Below are 10,314 nucleotides of genomic sequence, written 5' to 3' on the forward strand. Positions count from 1 at the left end.
AAATCCTGCCATGTGGGACAACGTAATAGAACTGGAGGACATCGTGCTAAGACAAATAAGTTGGGCGTATAAAAACAGATACTGCAAGATCTCACATAGGTGTGAATTCAAAGAAGTAAAAATCACAGAAGTAGGGAGTAGAATGGTGGTTCCTAGAGCTTAGGGTTGGGGTGAGGGGAGGGAGGTGTTGATCAAGGATATGAAGTTTAAGTTAGACAGGATAAGTTGAGTGATCTACTGCACAGCATGGTGACTAGAGTTGATAACAATTAGTAACTTCAAAATGACTAAGTAGAGGCTCGGTGCCTGTGGCTCAAGTGGCTAAGGCACCAGCCACATACACCTAAGGTGGCGGGTTCTAATCCAGCCCGGGCCTGCCAAACAACAATGACGGCTGCAACCAAAAAATAGCCAGGCATTGTGGCGGGTGTCTGTGGTCCCAGCTACTTGGGAGGTGGAGGCAGGAGACTCACTTGAGCCCAGGAGTTGGAGGTTGCTGTGAGCTGTGAGCTGTGATGCCATAGCACTCTATCCAGGGGGATAGTTTGAGGCTCTGTTTCAAAAAAAAAAAAAATTACTAAGTAGATGAGGGGATGGATATGTCAAGTAGATTGTTACATCCCAATATTATTGGTCAATGGATTAGACCATTCCACAATGTATACATTTGCTAACATAGCACATTGTACCTCATATTATTATACAATTATATATATACATGTTGTACAATAATATGTCATATGTATGAGGTATATATCTCATAGAATTATTAGTTGTCAATTAAAAATAGCTTTATAAATAAAGCAAGGCTGTGCATCTTTGCAATTGGGTGAGCGTGTTTCTGGTGCAATTTGTACCCCCAGCTGCTGTGGTAGACTAAACCATGCTGCTGCTGTAATTGCAAAGACAAAGAAACGAACTTCCCTTTCTTCAATTCTGTCAATCCTGTGAATGCAAACTGAAGTTTTCATCTGTGTTTCATGTTTGAGAGAATAGAACAGAGCGCCGACTGTACATTGTAATATGTTTGCTTGGTAAGTTCCAATTTTCGTTTATACCTGAAATATCTTACTGACTTGAAATAATATCTTTAAAATAGAAATATATTCTTTCTTTGTAAGTTGTTTTATAGCTAGGAAACAGACAAGAAAACAATTATCATGACCATGTATTAGTTATTTATAAAACAGTTATGTTATATAAAAATGTTAATGAAAGATGCACGTTGTGTACCAAGTACAGATTGGCTTTAAGCCTGCCTTGCTTTGGTTGAGTCTGGTCATTCTTTAGTCGAGAGCACAGCAAGAACTGAGAATGCAGAGAACTGCCTGAACCCTGACAAGCCCACCCCAAATCCTCCTCGTCTCAGTGAACACTATGCAAATTCACACCTCAATGATTCTTTCAGTCACAACACATGGAGGGATTTTGCTGCCTATCCAGGGTTTCAATGCCTACCTGGTTTCTAAATCCAGGAGCAAGATCTTGTGCAAGTTCTTAGGCACAAAGTATATCACACATAAAATGAGATTCTTTAAGATAAGAGGCCTGTGTTTAAGGCCTTGCTCGATAACTTCATAGTGATGATTTTAACCATTTTTTCATCTGTAAAATAGAGATTAAAGAGGACACAGGGCCCATAAGAGTTTTTTGTTGCAGTGGGGATGGGGGGGTTAAAAACCCTATAAACCAAGACTGCAAAGACCGTGAGTGTATTTTGCCCAAGTGTAAAGCATTGTGCAAATGTTTGTTGGCTAGAATGGTGAGTGAACCTTAGCCTCTAACTTTGGCTCAGCAAGGATGAAACAGCAATCTCAGTTATCAATCTGGAGCAGAAGGTCCTCCCTGAGTAAAACAGACAACTGCTATGTTATAAAAATCGGGACGTGGGGAAGGCCTCTGTTCTCAATGACAAGCTTGCTGAAGAGGTCACAGGTAGCCAGCTCCAAATAAGAGGCGCTGGCTATCTAGGCTATGAGGAGAGAATCCCTGGGTCTCAACTTTATCCAGCCCCAACCTTGAAGCTTTGTGTGGATCCGACTTAATTCAGCACCACCAGATCCCTGGGAAATGATGAGAAGCGTTTTTGCAAGTCAAATGTGCAGGCAGAGAGCTCCCGAGCAAGGTAACACCTTTTATCTACCCTCCTTCCTCCTCCTTAAAGCTTTCAAATAGAGCTGCAAGCCTTTTTTTATTTCCTTAAAGTCTTTCTTTTCATCTCCAGCACGTCTAACTCTTGTCTCATTATAATTTCACTTATTTCTATAAAAGAAACCTGACAGCTACAGAACATTTGAGGGAAGAGGGGAAGGAGGATGGGCAGGCGGGGGAGGGAAGGAGCAGGCAGAGAGGAAAAAATGGGATCTCCACGTGGCTGGGAGTCCTCAGAGAACCCCTCTGTGTGCCCCTCCCTAGAAAGGCCTGCATCTCAGCCACATGGCAGCCTTTGGCACTATTTTCAGACGGCATCTAGAGCATCTGTAGAAAATGGGATGAAATCATTGCGCTTCCATAGCAGAGAGGTCACCTGATTTCTGCCTACGTCAACCCCATCAACCCCAGTTCTTTTACAGGGGTGCTGAACAAGAGTGGTGTGCCCTGCACCTCTATGTCCATCTGTGGTCACTGCAACCCAGGCTGTATGTTCCCACTAATTAACTCAGTCTTTTATTTGTTACCTAATTCCTAGGGAGTTATGGAATGCAGTTCTGTGCCCCTCCAAACTTCATGTGTTTAAACCCTAACCCCCAGTGTAATCAGATTAGGAGGTGGGACCCTTGGGAGGTGATTAGGTGATTAGGCTAGAGCCCGCATGCAAGGGATTACAGCCTTCGTAAGAAGAGGGCAGAGGACCTGCCTCTTCTCTCTGCTCCTAGCAACGTGAGGGTGTAGGATGAGGCAGCAGTTTGCAGCCTGGAAGAGAGTGCTTACCGGAACCCCACCATGTTCACACTCTCCGCTGAACCTCCCAGTCCCCAGAACTGTGAGAAATCAGCTTCTGTTGTTTATAAGCCACTCAGTCTGCGGTACTTTGTTACAACACCCCGAATACTGTGAGACAGAGAGACACACATTTCTACTGCTTTTTACGTCACCTGTCTTCTCTAAGGAAGAATTTCTAGCACGGCATCTCGAACTATCTGAGAAAATAAGTTGTCTTCCTGTGGGGGACAAAAAAAGAACAAACAACAAGGAAAAAAAAGACAACTCTGATAATATATTCCACTGTTTCAACAAGTTTAGAGTCTTCTTATTTCCTGTGATCCTACCTAGCATTTGCACTCTAGCACAACGCTGATTGTATATGAATCTCTTCGCAGCCTGAGTACGTCGCAAATTAAATCCAACCCTGTTTTGATCACCACAATTGACATGACCTGAAACATGAATTGGAATTCTAAAATGAAATCCACCCCTCACTGATGTATCAGATATTTGAGGTATGGATCAAAGGTACAATCTAGACGATTTTCCTTGTGCTAGTCTTATTCAAGTGGCACAGTATAAGTTTCCCTTTCCGTAGAAGTAACATGAACACACATTTACACACATACCCACGCGTGGATCAGGCATTTACATCCCACTCAGAGTTTCTCTGCCGTGTTTACTAACTTCGATGAAGTCACTTAAAGGTAAACTTTCTTGATTGAGTGAAATATTTCCTTCCACAACTTTCATTTCCTTAGAGTTTTTGCTAATTATTTTTTTGGTACATCTTTGAGTGGGCAGAAGATAGGGTTTTGAGAGCTGCAAACACGAAGTTGGCAGTGGTCCTTAACGTGTGGGGATAACGGTGATGAGAAGAATGATGGCTTATCCGCCTCCAGTGGGTTTAATAGGGATAATGTCACCCTTTCACACATTTTTAATTGTTATTCTTTCCAAAATGAAAAGACTATGCAGGTTCAGGTTGGTAACATCTGAAATCAGTCTTTTTTTTTTCTAACTTGTCTTGTCTCTGAGAGGCTTATCTGTACCTTTGTCTTTTCAGTTCTTTTAAGAATCATAATTGGTGTGATTATCATTGCTATGAGAATAATTAGCCATAGCTTTTTGACACTCTAAATCTGGAATACAGAATTTCAAGCAGCAGAGACAGAACTACGAAACCATTTCTCTTACAAAGTGAGCACGGCTGTGCCGACGAATTCAGGTGCAATGGCTCCTTTGCGACTCTCACACAGTACGGTAGAGAGAAGAAATGGAGACATTCACATTCTCATATAAGCAATGGCAGGGAAATCTTTTGAATGGGTTAATTGCCTGGGATGACCAATAAATAAAAAGAAGTGAGAGATCCAGCTAGGAATAATCAGATTTTTCTTCTTCAACTTATTACACTGCCTCCGTAAATGACTGCCTTGTTTTGAAAATTCAGACAGAAGGCTACACTCATGATAGCCGACTTTAACATCTGCACTTCTTTTCCCCATTAGACTGTTCCAATATTCGAATGCAATGGGACTTTTGTTCTGATGATAGATCAGTGGAGGAAGCTCTGAAATTCCTGGAGGGGGGGAAGCCTGTTCATTTACATAATCAGAGGGTCATGTTTTATGTTTTTATTTCTATACTCCACCACAGCCAACTTTATTTTTTCAATATTTATTCAGCTTTCTTACCTGAATTAGAAAAGGATGCAGGGACATTATAAGAATAATCAAACAATGAAGAAAGTATAAAGAGGGAGAGAGAATGTATCTGAAGTCACTCCCTCCAGAGGTTACTGAAACTTGCTCTGTTAATATCCTTCCATAAATACGCAACATAATAGCACGTGTAAATGAAGTCAGGCTACCTGTGACTAAGAACTGTGCATTCGGCAGTGAAGAGTGGTTAATAATTACTAACAGACTAAAAATCACTAAGAGCAGCATGTTCATTCCATCACAGTAAAATGCTATAGATAGTTAACAAACCTTCTGGTATACTTAATGTTTGATCTTATAAACAATCCTTCTGAGAACATATTTAATACATGAGAATTTTCCACTACTCATCAATGTTTGACCACAGACCTCTAGAGCTGTATGGGAATGTAGGAAAGATCTAATTCAACAAGGGTACAAGGGCTTAGAATATTTTCTCAAGATTACGAACTTAATCTGTGACAGAGACGAAACTATCTATTTTTGCAAAAGGCATAGTGCTTTTACTAAACGCATGCAGAAGGCACAGCGTCATGAGCAGGATGGAGGTGCACAGAAAGGTAAATTTAACACAAGCGCTCCAAACCTCCTTACTGGAACCTGTCACAGCTGCAGCAAGTATACCGTGAGTCATGTGAACTATTTATTAAATTGGAAAATCTCACTTGAGACCAGAACTTTTCCAAGAGCGTTTTAACTGCTCATTCTGTCCCATCTCTTCTGCTATCCTTCTAACATGCATCCTGCCATAGTTAGAAATGTAAGAATCAAAGCTCATCACATCAGACCCTTGTATAAAACCTCTATCTCTGTAAATGCACCTGAACCTGGAACTGTGGCGGGTACTAAAGCAGTGCACCTTGCTGCTGGGGTAACGGGAGAGCAGAGTTTGGATACAATTCAATAGAAGATTGGCAACTGCTGCTTTTATTGAATAGATTATTAGTGAAATAGAACTTGTTTGCATTTAGAGGTCACGAGCGTGATAGTTTACAAGGTTAAAAAAAAAATGAAAGTAGTTTTGGATGGGTAAGTAAAAATATGGCCAGCCCAACCTGGTGAGGAAAAGCCAGGTTAAAGAGATAATGAGAGAACCAAGGCTCTGGGTCTGCTGGGGTTTACCCGGGAGTAAAGAAGAAAGGTTATAAATATCACTACCGTGATGATTCTGGTCACCTGAAAAATACGGGCTTTTTTCCTTTTACAAATTACAGAAGCCAAAGCGGGAGAATGCTTGGCATGAGGGTAAAGGATTTCATTTAGATCTGTGGAATCTAAATCCCTTCTTAGGAGCTTCAATTCCACCTGTTCATTGGGTAAAGATGCCCTGACCTGTCGGACTGACCAAGACAGGGTGACATGAGGGTCTTCCGAGTGTCCAGCTGAGGTCCTGGTATCTTCTGCAACACCAAGACATGATTAGTGACTCTCAAAGGGAGAAAGATGCGCCTGCAGTCACGTAAGTAAACACATCTTCATAAATATTCACAAGCTGTTTAATAATTTATCTTCACATTTTACTGATGATACGGGTGTGGCTCATCCATCTACAGTGTAGAGGCTGTAGGTGCTCTCACGTCAAGATGCTTAGCGATGTATCAGGCACAGAGTAAGTGCTCAACATACTGTAGCTGTTTATAAATTCACACAACAAATGTCTACGGAGAACCTATTCTAAATCAAGTGAGTACATACAGTAAGTGTACAGCATAGGTACTCAGAATTCAATGTCTCTTTAAAAGCAAAATTCCCCCATCTCCTTTTCCTTCTTTCTTTCTTTCTTTCATGTTTAGGTGACTTTGACTTGAATGTCAAGCACAAAAGCACCTGCTTTCCTGTCTGCCTGAGATGCTCTTCTTCAGAATCACTCCCTCGTATCCTTTGGCTTTCTGTTTCCATGTCACCATCATGGAGAGGACTTGAAAGGCATCCATTCCTCCGATGCCTTTAGTATTGTCTTAGAGATTTCCCTTCATTGTTGTCATAGTTTTTCATCACTTGACACGTTTATACACACGCACACACACACACACACACACAGATACACAGACACACACACACACACACACACACACGTATATATATTTACTCATTTTGTTTATGGCTACCTCCTCTTTTCCCACCTAGTGTGTTGAGTTTTATTACAGTCAGGTTTGTTTGCCTGGCACCCAACACCTAGCAGTAAGCAGACACTCAATAATTATCTGCTGAATGAGTGAAAAAAGAAGAAAAGAACAACCACCATCTACTAAATGCTGTTATTTGTCAGGCAGCATGCTAAGCATATTCAGTATAGTGTTGTATGAATACTCAGAGTCACCTAAGATAAAAGCTTTATGAATATACCCCTTTGAAATTAAAACAGAAAAATTACTGCGGGAGTGATGGGAGAGTAGCCCCTGCCATCAGTCAGCGGCAAGAATTGATTGCCACAGCGGGTAAGTTCATAGTGAAACCCTGACTCTAAGAAGTCTGTCCCATTCGTGAAGGTTTGATTTCCACACAGTCGGAGCCACCGTCCCTCGGGATGCTTTTGTGCTGAAGTCTATTCAGACTCCCCTAATGAGATTTGGCTTGAATTACGTACTTGTTAGTCGATTGGAACTTTTACATTTCTTCTGGTGCTTTGCCATATAAATAACCCTGTCTTTACTCGACACAAGATTATGTACTAGCCTGACCGCTCTTTTAAATTAAACATTACAAAATCAATGCAGGATCATTAAGGGTACACAGCCAGAGTGAAAAAAAATCTTAGCAAAACCCCACGGTGGGTGGGGTTGGTGAGAAGGAGAAGTTTTGAGCTACCATTGTGTAGGCTGTGTTTTCATTTCTTCCTACGCTGTTTTGACATGTTGTGAATCACTCCAGAATGGCAGCTAGTCCAGCTGATGTGAACATCACGGCTTCTCCAAGGCCACACAGACATCCGTTCACGTACGTCAAAGGCAACCACAGACAGGGGAGTTTAAGCATCAGGATGCAAAGAAAAAGAAGGGAAAAGACCCAAACCTGTTTACAACTGAAATCAAGATAAATTATAGACTTAATACACTTCTCCATAAGGACAACCTCCTGCACTAGATTCTCATGTCCACGGAGAAATTTCTTTTCTGATGCAGATGTGAGAGGGACAGTTCCTTTCTTCATAAGGTTTAAACACAGTTTGACTATATTGGGAAGATGATCTCTGGTTAAATCAGTTTTCTATCAAAATTCATTCTAACGGAAAGACTGTCATGGGGGGGCCATATTGTATCACCCAGCAGGTATAACCATACAGCTCACTGGAATTATTTGTGCAGTTGAAGAAGTACTGAGTTAGTAGTTAGTAATAGAAAATGCATGTGTAACTATACACACACACGTATATATGCACACACTTCTGAGCGAGCATGCTTACACTTAGGAGGCATATAAACATGGATGTGTGTGTATACAGGTGTGCACATACATGCACATACATGTATATGTAAGTATGCATCATGAATGGTGAGGCTATGTGCTGCTATTTTTGGTTCTGAGAGCATCGTATGCTAAAATCTATTTCTTCTATTTCTGGAACTCTGTTTTTATGATTATTTTTGATAGTTGTGGTCCAGAAGGAGGAAATAGAAAGAAAGAGAGAAATAAGAAAGAAAATTTTTTTCACAGCAAAGAAAACTATGAGTGAAGAGACAACCTACAGAATGGGAGAAGATATTTGCAATGGAAGTTTTTGAAGAACTAAAATATGATAAACTAGCAGAAAAGCAAATTAACTTAATTTTGTTCTGCAATGATTTACAAGGAATCACCAATACCAACAGACAAGACTGTAACCAACCAAGGCCAAACGTGTAATAAGTAAGTGTTAAAGAAAAACACAGACTTGTCGGTGGATAGGCTTCCCGAATACCAGCTTGGCCAAGATTCCAGTACCGAAATATCTGAATCAGTGAGATTTTAGCCTAGTGATAGAGGTTTGGTATTATATTCTATAATTAGTAAAAGTTTGTCATTTCTTTTATTATTATATGACCAGATAAAACTGTATGTATTTCCTATGTGTGGCTAAAAATATAACGAATCTGACAGCTAAAAAATCGAGTCTTTCCACTGGGAATTATGGCCACTACTAGGACAAATTATAGAATTTCTGGATTGACTTTCTTCGTTTGAAAATGAGGGTAATTGCTAAAGTTCCTTCTGGATTTGCCATTCAATTATCCAACAACTTGACTCATATCTGTTTGGTCTAAATGAGAAGCAAAGGCTGAGAACCCATTTCTTCTGATTTTGGCATGGTTTCTGAAGCTCTTAGTAATCTTGGGTTCCCACATCTCACTAAGTTATCGTTTATTTCTCATTTCACCTCATTCTTATAATTTCCAACTTCCTATGATTATTCCCCGTTCCAAGGCTGTGCAATATATACTTTCCCACCTTCTCTTTGCCTCTCCTTCTCTCTCTCTCTTCTGTCTATCCCAAAAAGTACTTTGATCAAAGGTTCAGTTTGATTCAACTCACCCTGTGTAGTTTCATCATTCAGAATACCCTGATGGGCCTCTTTCCTATGAACTTCTTTTATATTTATGGAAATCATTACTTGAACGACTACTTTAGCTGTTTATTCTTGGTGAGGCTTAATCCATACAGTAAATGAAGGGTTGATCGCTCTTTGCACATGTCCTCAGAGTTGGCTCCGAGGTGGTATCTAATTAATTCTTGAATAAAGAAATCATTGCTAAATGACTTTTAAAATTATGAGAACCAGATAAACTCAGCTTTTGATAAAATTAGGAATTTTTTATGTGAAGTATTTGTAATGCATGAAATGGAAAGAGGTTGGAAAACTGAGAAATGACTGACCACACAGGAGAACGTTTTCTATTTTTGAGCAGGGAGAGATTTAATAGAGATTAGTGAGAGCTACACAATGTTTGGCCGTCTGGGGAAGTGAAGGTCAGGGAAATCCATTACTAGCTTTTGGGAAGTCATAAAATTATAGCAATAAGAGAAAATCAAGAATTAACTGCCTTCAGCACCAAAGTAGGTGACTGTAAGTGGAATTCTAGGAAACAATTCACTAAATTTCACATTTGCCGTATGTGAACCCCTTGTGCCTGCAATGGTAATATTCCCTTTGCTTCCACTTCCAGAACTTGGAGACTTGTGTCTTACTGGTGGAATCAAAATTAGAACACTGCTATGAAAGGATTCTGAAATATAAAGGTCGCAGCCAGCTTTTAGCCTTTGGTAGCCAAGGAGAGAGCAAGAAGGGAAGGAGTTGAAGGCTGGTTACCAGCGTGTGTCTGTGACAGAGACGGAGCTAGGCAGATGCAGATAGAGGACTCCCAGGGAGAAAGAAACCTATTTGTCCTGAAACCATCCAAAAATGCTCAAGACATTGAAAAAATAGAATTTAGTGAAATAAATTGGGAGATTAGAAAGGAGAAAATTGAAGTCTATATAAATAATAGTGAGTGCCTGCATTCCTACTTAGATCCCCGACAAAATCTCAAGAAGCCTTGTTAGTGGTTTGGTCTTAGGTATTCAAGGGCAGCCAGAGATCATCAAACCTTAGAGGATCCTTCAAATGCCCAATACTTGAAAAGAACAATACCAGAATAAAGGAACTCCACTGAGCAGAAGAGGACTTAAAAGGAATAACTAAAGTACAGAT

Source organism: Otolemur garnettii, unplaced genomic scaffold, assembly GCF_000181295.1.
Source record: "Otolemur garnettii isolate 467f Iridium unplaced genomic scaffold, OtoGar3 scaffold00019, whole genome shotgun sequence".
In the NCBI taxonomy this organism is placed as follows: Eukaryota; Metazoa; Chordata; class Mammalia; order Primates; family Galagidae; genus Otolemur; species Otolemur garnettii.